General features: G+C 40.6%; 1 pseudogene; it reads left to right on the forward strand.

Annotated features, from left to right (window-relative positions):
- Nucleotides 1–10,427: 10,427 nt before the first annotated feature.
- LOC143844095 (U2 spliceosomal RNA) lies at nucleotides 10,428–10,521 on the forward strand (annotated as a pseudogene).
- The last annotated feature ends 431 nt before the right edge of the window (nucleotides 10,522–10,952 follow it).

Below are 10,952 nucleotides of genomic sequence, written 5' to 3' on the forward strand. Positions count from 1 at the left end.
TTTTCTGATCACCTGTTGCCTATATATATGGACTGGTAACTTCAATTTCAATATATCTAAAGAAGTGTGTATGTACACAAAAGCTTAGACGTTGAATACAACTTTGTTGGGCTTGAGGGTGCCACTGGACTTTGTTGTTTTAGCTGTTAGGCCTCATTTTAAGCAGCAGTTGATCCAAGAGGAGAATAGATATGGTTCAGGAAAAGGTTCAGAATGTGGTTCAGAATGTGGACTGTGTCGTGTCTCCCACCCCCCTCCCCCACTTTGCTCATCTTACTCTCACTAGGATAGTTCACCTTGGCTATAGATCAAGCTTTCAGAGCAGAGCACCATGCACATGAGCCCTGAGACAGATGTAGAAGGGAAAATGCTCTCCTAACCCATCCTGGCTGGGGAGAAGACAAAGTCTTTGCATGAGGAACCAACCAACCCCAGCCTCTGACAAGATAAGTAACATGGCAGCGTTGGAGGACAGGGCATAGAAGGAGAAGCACTACTTGAACCAATTTGCTTCCTTCCCCACCCTTTGCTGGATTTTGAGAATTCCAATAAATGCCAGACCTAGGTTTTCAATTCTTAAAATTTGTATCTGGGAGTAAAAAATTCAGGTGACAATCCTAACTCCTGTTGTTCATTTGTATATCTAAAATAACGGAACTCATTTAGATTGCACTCACATTCTTGAACAATGGGTAAGATTTATATTCTACCGCTCACCTTGGAGAAATACATGGGAGTCCTGTGGACCAGATCTGTTCCTATGTAACTTCTTCTGTGACTATATAGCATCATGTAATATTCAGCAGTACCCAAGACCTAAAATTAAGTAAGTAAAAAGAATCTCCCCCCTCCCCCAACAATCAAAGTGTTCCATACACTGGGCTGGATCCAGCACACAATTTCTGCTTGCTCTAGAGCTTGCAGTTGCAGAAACAACTGCGGCAACAGACAAATGTATTTTACTCCCACTTGTGAGTCTGCTTCTGCAATCAACTTATGGATACTCTAATATATAGGGAGGACAATGTCTTCAGCAAGTGAAACTACATTAAGACCTGTTTGTTTTCTTCATCAGTGGCTCCAAGACATTAAATCTGCAGTTCATCTAGAAGCACTGTATAGGACTAAATGAATCTCTGCATATTACAGATGGAGAGATGAGTCTAACATGCCATCTATTGTTAAGTCTAACATGCCATCTATTGAACAAATGGGTGAGCTGAGATTTCATCTAAGGGTATCCAAGCTCACAGCCCATTTTCTTAACTTCTGTAGTACATCATAGCTGCAGTAGTGAATAAACGACTGCATGAAAACCAGAGAAGGTGGGCTGAATTCACCAGAGCAACACCAGGCCAACTCCTTACAGGCTGCTCTGAATAAATTACATGGAAGGAAGTAGTTTATTACTGGTGTTACTGGCCAGCAGAACCATTTCCTTCTTCCACCATACCTTCCACCAGCAAGACCTTTCATCTCCACCTATGCCTTGTTATGAATGTGGTGGAGGGAATGGGGAACAGGAATGTGCTCCCAAGAGAAGAAGAAGAAGAAGAGTTGGTTCTTATATGCCGCTTTTCCCTACCCGAAGGAGGCTCAAAGCGGCTTACAGTCGCCTTCCCTCTCCCCACAACAGACACCCTGTGAGGTGGGTGAGGCTGAGAGAGCCCTGATATCACTGTCTGGCCAGAACAGTTTTATCAGCGCCGTGGTGAGCCCAAGGTCACCCAGCTGGTTGCATGTGGGGGAGCGCAGAATCAAACCTGGCATGCCAGATTAGAAGTCCGCACTCCTAACCACTACACCAAACTGGCTCACTACACCAAAGAGAGAAAGGCTTGAGACCATTCTTATGTGACACTGAAGAACTTCATGAGGTACAAGCAGTATAGTCAAAGAGATGTGAGAGGAAATGGTCTTACTGAAATCAGATACCACTATCTGTGGCAAGAATATATTTTGGAGGTTTTACTTAATTATTTGATTCCGCTTACCATTCTTTTTATCCATCATATTTAGCCCACTTCTCCTATAATGTTATTGCTACTTGTTTTCCTAATAATCATTCATGGATGACTCTCTGAGCAACTTGAACATGATAATAAGTTATTATTATGAAGGTATTTCCATGAGCATTTGGATAAATGTTCAAACAAGACGTTTGAACAAGTATGAAATGGCCCTGATTTCTTTGGATCCCCCCTCCCGCCTTTAATTTCCTTCTCTTTTGAAAGCTTTTATTTTGACTTAGAAATTCTAATCTGCCTCACACCTTGCTATTACAACAGCATTGCCTTTGGACTGCTTCAAAGAGTGCATCTCATTATTAATAGTTAAAAAGAGAAGAAGTAAATAAATGTTTCAGGAAATATTTTCCCCCACAGACAGAAAGTTATTATTTTTACCTGAATAAGAAAAGCTTTCTTTTCTTCTCCACAGAGAGTGATCTTTCAGTGATGAGAAAAATCTGCTGTGTATCCATATAACCTCCCCCCCCCACAGATTCTCCCTTTCTGTCTACTAGCTTGCTAGAAACTGCTTGAATTATGATGCTCACTCTTAAAACCAAATGCTGTCCTAGAGCACTTTAGCACTGGGAAACTAAGAATGACAGGATCACACCCAATGAAAGCATTTTGTTGAGAAATAAAATGCATCATGTACTTCTTCTTTCTCCCCTGAGCTAATGCTCCCGGAAAATGAAACTGGAATTCTGATGAGTTCAAAGGAATGGTGAAGACTAAATAACAAGTTGCAATCAACCAATACATTTAAATACCCTGTAATGGATCTTATTCTATTACAGTCAAAGCAGAAAACGGTTTAAGTGCTTGGCAATTTTTTACAAGGTATAATGAAGATAGTAACCACATACAGATCTGTGTAATGCTCTGCAGACCGCAACAGCAGTATGGTGGGACAGTTTGGTCCCATTTTTCACTGGATGAAATTATTACCACAGAAATTGCTATTCTGATCTAGCCACTAGAGCACTGTGGATTGTTGCTGAGGAGAAATTTAAATTATAGATTACAATGAATCCCAGGTAGCAGGACTGGTAAACACTCTTTTCTGCTTGAGATCCTAGAGGCCTGCCAGAGCAAACACTAAATGAACAAATGGCTTCTTTCTGGTGTCTTCCCATCTAGTTTGGGTGCAATGTGAAGTCCCTCCCCCCTTATAACACTGTGGTACATTTGGGCAGCTTTTATTTATTTATTATATTTCTATACTGCCCTTCCCTCATGGCTCATGGCAGTTAACAAAATATATAATAAAACATAGTAACAATCCTAAAAATGGTACGTTGCAATTATAAAACTTATTACAATTTTAGAATCCTGTATTGTAATTTGAATTCCAGGTGCTGATTCGCATTCGATTAGGAGTGTGTGCCTACCTCCGGAGTGTGTGGGGGGCAGATGGTAAGATTTTGGTGGGTGTTAGATCCATGTGTTAAGGAATGCAGAGGTACTGGAATTAGGGTTGTGCGCAGCGGCGTCCAAATCGGCCGTTCCAGGCCGACGCAGCCAGCGCCACGCCGAAGGGAAGCACGGGCGCCAGTGCATAACTTGGCGCACGCACTCTGTGTCGGCAGAGAACGGCCGAGTTGGACATCGCTGCGCACAGCCCTAAATGGAATCTTTCAGCTCTTTATTAGCGATCAGCTCATGGTACAAAACTGTACTGGAAAACCCCTAAAGAAACCCCCCACATATATACAGATTGGACAAAAAGGATCTACCTGTAGTTGCAGGTGGTTGGTTAACAGCTAGACTTAAAGCAGATCCCTGGTGGATCTGGCCGTGAGCTTCCCAATCAGGAGCAAACACCTTTTGAATTAACTGGCTCCTGCAGGGAGATCAGTCAGCATAAGTGTCTCTGAATTACGATCGGTCCTCAGCAGATCTGCATATACAACAGTGGCATATAGTGTTATGTCTACTAATATGAAGTTAAGTATATGTAGGGAGGCCAGTATCTTTGGTGTTTTAAGAGCCCCAGGTTTTGGCTTTTCCCAGGTTTTCTGCAATCTAAACCTGCTTTGCTACAATGTTTTTGGAAATTTCACAGTAAAACCTTTCTTGGCTTGCCTGCATTGGCACCATTTCCTCCTGCCCATTTCCTTGTGGTGGTCATCCCTTTTACATCATGAAGCTGTTCTCTGTGTTGTTGTTTTTTTAAAAAACAGTGATATTCATATTGCTGTAGTATTATGATGCATTATAACTGGTTTTTTTTTTTAAAGTACAAGAGGAAAAGTACAAGTGAGCCTGGAGCAGGGACATAGTAGGGAAACCCACCATAGGGCAGCCCTGTTTCAGTAGCCACAGCAACAACATTACCTCAAAATGCATTCTGGTAGACCCTTCAAAATTCAACACTACCTCCAAAATTAATTTTGGAAGACTCTCCCAGTACAAGTCACTTCCAGTGTAGTCTTGAACCATTATACTTTTAAAATTTACTGGTCAATGGTCTAGGAAGGGATTAACTTTCTTTGGGATCTCACTGTAAATACATTGGGCTTAGTCTAGGTTATGGTCTCTATGAGTAGGAGCTTACCTACTCATTTGCCACACATCATCTGCTTTTCATATTTCTATGTCTCGTGTATTTGCATGGCTGGGCTACTGGACTGTCTGGAGCCCTTTACCTTCCAGAAAGACTGTGTCTTTTCTTAATAGAAAGCCTGAAGTTCCTATCCCAACCTGAATATTTCTCTGCCTTCTTCTTTCCCTACCCAAACAGCTGTGTTATAAATTACCTTGTTAAAAATAATAAAGCTCCTTGTCTTCTAAGAGTCCCTACATGCCTCTCTTGATTGTTGACCATGTCAATAGCTCTTGTGGAAGCTCAGTTGTGAAAATATATGACTTTTGTATCCACAAGCAAGTAAGCAAGAATATTGTTGGCAGGCAATTATATAGTCTATCATCCTTGCTGATTAGCTGCTGTCCCCCCCCCCCCCCGCTGGCCTTTGTTTTCGGATTTCTCTTCAGAGTTTGATGTGTGTAGATGTAGATATTGGAACAACTCCAAATTTTATACCAGTACAAATAAAAATAAGAAGGAGGGTGAGGTAAGAAATTGAGGTACAATGGGAGGTTATCCAGAACACATTGGACAGGACAATACTAGACAAGAGACAGCAACAAAAGAACACTGTCACAGCTGGTTCCACCCATGAATAATAGCTGTAATGTCAAACTTCGAGCAAGATTTCTGTTTCATATTGTGACCTAAAATAGTATACATGAAAATATACCTAAATGAATGGATGTTGTTATCATACAATATTATTTGTGCTTCCATTCTACCTTCAGTCTCTTGCATGCTCAAAACCTGAACAATGATAATTTAAATTGAAGGTGCTTGGTGGATGCTACTGTGCAGCTGTAGTAGGGCAACTGCGTGTTTTTTTTAAAAATTGGACTCCACTTTCACACATGTCACAAGTGACATTTCACATCGATTTAGAAAAGTGTGGTTTTTAAAAATTATAGCTGCAGAATAAATGCACCAGAGGGGAAAGAATGGTGCATAAGGTGGGCACAGAATTGAAAGTCAAGATTAAAGACTTACTGCTCTGAAAATCTACAGTAAGATGTGGGTGCATAACGGACCGTGGTGATGGAAAGCAGAGCAGATATACATGGCATAAGCTTGCAGTGTATATGAATACCCTTCCCCTTACTCACTAGCTGTTCTATTGACTGCAATATAACTATAGAAATAACCTACAGGAAACAGATGGGAGAAATGGCAAATCCAAGTTCCATAGGAGGTGAATTTGCTGGAAGTTATGTACTCCATGCAATATTGCTTCTCGGATCTAGGAGAATTTGTTTTGTATAACCTGATGAAGCTACCAAGGCTTTTTGAAAGTTTATTAACCTGTGAGAATGGCTTATCCTTACATAATTAACACATTACAATTGATTCCTCATTTCTCCTTTCAGAATCCATCCAATCAGCCTGTGCTTAACTATACTAGTATCGCAGACTGTGTCATTGCCCAGTTCATTTATCACTTAAATCAGTCTAATTTGGCTCCCAAGGAAAAAGAATGCTTACTTTTAAAACATTATCACACGCTCTTTGCTTTCACTCAGCAATGGTATGTTGGTATGTTGCATAATAAGGGAACATTAACATCTAATCAGACATCTCTGTTGCTGGCTTTGCTAGTTCCGTAGCTCACAAGCTATAGGTTGTGAAATGACAACCTCAATGGAATGGGATGTCACCAAACTCCCATGGAAGTAAAGCCCTCTCATCTTCTCTGTGATTCCCCTTCTGAGTGCCATCTAACCACGCTTACATCAGCTTTAAATTTTGCCAATCTAAAGTAAGCAAGCGTGCAAAAAGCATTAGATTTTTCATTTCCATTTTCCGTTGCTTTTTATCATCCAGATGATATTCCTTGTTTGAAATTAAATGGCAGAATTATTCCCTTGTTTGTATATGAATAAAGATGCTATGGTCCTTTCACCCATGTAGCTATCCTTATCTTTGTTTGTAGTTCTTTATAGAAGTGTTGTGACTTTCCTTTATAAGTAAAAAACTTGCAAAACATAAAACATAATGCAAATTACAACCACAATCCTGGCGGTATTTCACACATATACAGACTGTCCCAGCTTGTTTTGATGTGCCGAAAGTGGGTACTTTAAAAAATGTTGCTGCTAGACTGTGATGAATTGTATTACATAATCTGTATTTTCCATAAGTTTTGCAGACCTCGATAGCTGTTCACCTCAATTTGACACAAAATGTACTTTCCTTTGAGGTGAAATGAAGCCTTTGCAGCAGATTTTTCACTTTCCCAAAGAGCCAAGATGTCTTACACCACTTTAAATTATTCAAATAGGCTTCCTTCTCACAAAGATCTAAACCAAGGAGCTGAAATTCACCCAATATGCAATATAAGCAATCAAGGGCAACTCTTTTGTTAGTTTGCCGTCTTACCTTGGCAATATGCCAAGAGATATATTAGTTCTTAAATATTATGCATAATTTGCTAAATGAATAAGTGGGTTGTTAAAAGATAACCCTCAGAAGGCTTCTAAGCAGCCGGGGACTAAGGCTGTATTCTTCTGCACATTTAGGCTGCTTTAAACCCCTCTGCCCTCAGTGAGATGTATACCGCCAAATGGTGTACAGGACTGCAGTCTACATTCACAGTCATGCATTGGCATGCAAAATAAACACTTGGTGCCTTTTATCTTCTCTTCCTTGACAGAATTAGTCCTAATTTCAATAATACATTCTCTGCATCAGTGGTGCATGAGCAAACCCAAAGCTGTGTAGCAAATATCCCTACAAAAACAGCACAGTGAGGAAGATATTGTTTTTCATGATTTGCCTAGGATTCTGCTACACAATTAAGCAGACCAGATTTCTCTTTTGATACTTTTTACCTCCAACAGATACAAACATAATTCGATAATCGTCTAGCCATCTCTCTCATATCAGATGAGTGAAGTGGGGTGTGAAGTGGGATTTAGAGATGGCCAGATGATTATTCCACGTGATGAAGTGGGATCTAGAGGTGGCTCCTCTTCTTTAAACAATACTCGTGGAACCCCCATGGAAAACCAAGGATAGCATAGGCAATGCAAAGCTTACTGTTTCCTTTGAGCTCTTGCTCAGGCTGTCCAACTCATCCATTACAATAGAAGCAGCAGGTCCACCTGTGCAAAGAATAGGCATATATTGTGGATATGTTGCCTCCCTTGAAATGAGCACAGCAACCTTTGAAAGGAGATGGGATGCGCATCGGTTCAAGCAACCATAAGAAATGAAATTACTAGGTAAGGGCAACTCTTTTCCCTTTTGCAACTTTTAAGTCATACTGCGATCCTTTTAAAATCATTGTGAAGGAGCTAGGAGCACCTTTCCTATAACAACATATGCTCAAGGTGAAGTAACATTTGTGAGTAAAGACAGGTGACAAGACTTCTTTTTACTGGATGAGTGATTATTTTCTCCCTTGCAAGGCAACCGTCATCATGGTGCAATCATGATCTGCTCCAAGACATTTTGATCGAGAGGCTTACTTGACAGCTGCAGTGGAGGAAATAATATGCTCTTGTAATTCAGCTTGGACTCCTGACCCAGAAGAGTTTGCCATCTCCCACCTGCAATGATTCCTTGCTTTGTGCTACATTTAACTTTGTTTTCGAAATAGGAATATATTTTCTAACATAACACAGGTTTTATGAAATAATGCCTTCTCCTTTAAGTATTATTTGTCCTCCCCATTAAAGGATGGTTTTAAAGCTGAGGGACTTATACAGTGATTCAATGATGAACTATGATTGTTGAATGATAACAGTGCAACCCCCCCCCCCCCCCCAATATTCTACATTTGTTAAGCAGGCAGCTTAAGCACTGTACAGCTGGAAAAGTATCCATCCTAACAGTAAATTATAAAACACGAAATTTTGTAATATTTCCATTTTCCATAAAATTATTAGGGGAAAAGGTTAGATATGTCTCTCCAAAAAGCAGCAGCCTTGCAGAGAGAAAATATGAAAATGTAAGAAGAGACTTGATAGATCATCCCACTGACCTATCTAATCCAGCATCCTGTTTCACTTGGTAGCCAACCAGCTACTCACAAGGCATACAGCCCAGGGCTTGCCCCAGATTCAACGTGTCAAGACTATCACATGTCTCATGAAGCTGAAATATTGATAAGCAGCATACAGGGGTACCATCAGATAGGAGCAAGGGGTTTTTATTATTCAGGAAGATCTTTTCCTCCCTTTATTCCTATAACCGCTCTAGCATGGCCTCTGGATCTGATTCTGCCACCCCCCCCCCAAAAAAAAACATTTTCATTATTTAAGGGATTGTAAAGCACTCTAAGGGAACATGAATCCTTAGCACTTTCAGTTTTCTATCACTGGACTGAAGAATACTCTTTGTCCCTCAGACCAGATCTCTTCCATAGTATACTTATGCTTTTGATATTGTAATTAGATGATATGATGAAGAATTACCATAATGAACTATATAATTTGGCGCTGATTAAATTTCTTTCTGGTTCTGTCTAATGTAAGGTCCTTGAATTTCATAGTAAAGATATCAAAATGCATCACAAAATACTAAAACCCTGTCTATTACTTTGTTCAGGGGAGGTGAGCAAACCACATAAGAGTCTATCAGATTGCAAAGCTTTGCATAATTTAGTCCATGTACAACGGAGAGCTGATCAGATTTCATACATGTTTACTCTCTAGAAGATAACTGCCTGTCTGTTTGAATTAGCTGTAGAGTACAAATATGGTTGAGACTAATGTGTTTATTTCCTCAACATTTTAATCTTTAAAATTTCTCCATTCTTGTTGTTTTTTAGAATGCTTTTTGGATGTCTACAATAATAGCTTCCTTCAGACATGAAGGAAATTGCACTACCTAAGAATACTGTACTTATAAAAAATACAGTGTTTATATATGCTTTAGAACTTCCACATGACTCCTGAAAGCATTAAAGGAATTCATGAAACCTTTAGCAACCATGGGCTGTCGATGCTGCTTTGGTTTCCTTAAAATCAATTTCACAGGATGCTGGAAAATCTGTGGCTGATCTCATGATTTTTATTTATTTATCTACTAAATGCTGCAGGGGAAATGGGGGCAAGGGGAGTACAGCTGGGGGAGGCAGCAGTACAAATGGTAGAAGGTTTTAACCTACCCTTTTCCTGATCTGTGCAATCTTGCACAGGGCTACACACTCCTAAGTCCTTTGAAGTCAGTGAGCTTAATACAGTGTAACTCTTCAGGACTGAAAATCACCTGATAATAAGCAGGAATTTGTGGAAGGAGGGTATTAATGCCTCTATCCCTTCCCACCATAGAGCAAAGAGCAGAGTTAGAACAAGTATATGGAAAGGGTAGAGTTAGAACAAGTAAATGGTACAGAGAAAGAGATTAGGACTGATTCCATATGGAAGAGTAAAACTCTTTCCCCCCCCCTGCTTGCAAATGCGCAGTTGGAAGCCACACACTGGCAAGCTTCCTGACAGGAGACCCCTCCCTCATTTTCCCGCTGCCTCATCGCAGCTTTTTGCCTCCCAACGAGGCAGCAAGGGAGAACAACCCACACTTCTCCCCCTGCTCCTCAGCTTGTCAATCAAAGCAAGCCACCAATCCCATCACAGCAGTTGTTTCGTGGACTCAAACTTCCCCCCCAACCCCCCCTTTTTTTTTAAGTGCACTGTGGCACTGCTGAGGGGAAACGCTACAACACCAAAACATCTTTTTTAAAAAACTAACATTTTGCGGGATCACGCCACAACAATGAAACATCCCCCCCCCCTTAGTTCTCTTTTTAGGATTCTCATAATGGTCTCTCTTTATTTTCAGGTACATTTTTGATAGGCTGGCCATGGTAAATGGACCCCAATTGTGTGTTCATCGCTTCTCGGCCTTTTGGCTAAGATCAAGTGTAGTATCAGTAGAAATTGTGTGTTCACAGTAAAAATTTAAAACACAGAGCACGGACGCCAAGCTAATAAGGAGAGGACAGCTTTACCACATGGCCCCCTACCCTGTTCATACCCCATCACCAGAAAGCACAGAAAGGAATGTGTTTCGGTTGCCTGATCATAAAATTAACGAGCACAATGATGATGATGATGTTGATGATGTTATCCATTCAGTCAGGTCCAACCCTCGGCTATTCTATAGGAAAGTTTTTGCCGTGCACCCTGTCTCTGACTGCTTCTTTTAAGAGAACATTTTATTTTTATGGAGGGCATGTAGCTTTGCAGTCCCACAGCAATGCGGACCATGGCAATTTTTTTTAAATACTTGATCCGGAAAAAGAGAGGGGAGGGCGGGTGCAAGGGCAGGCAAAATGTTTCAGAGACTGTTATGCGTTTATTCCTCCACCCAGACTTGCCCCTGTTTGCAGTGCAGTGCAGCAAGAAGTGGCAAAT

This window comes from Paroedura picta, chromosome 8 (genome assembly GCF_049243985.1).
Source record: "Paroedura picta isolate Pp20150507F chromosome 8, Ppicta_v3.0, whole genome shotgun sequence".
Taxonomy (NCBI): Eukaryota; Metazoa; Chordata; class Lepidosauria; order Squamata; family Gekkonidae; genus Paroedura; species Paroedura picta.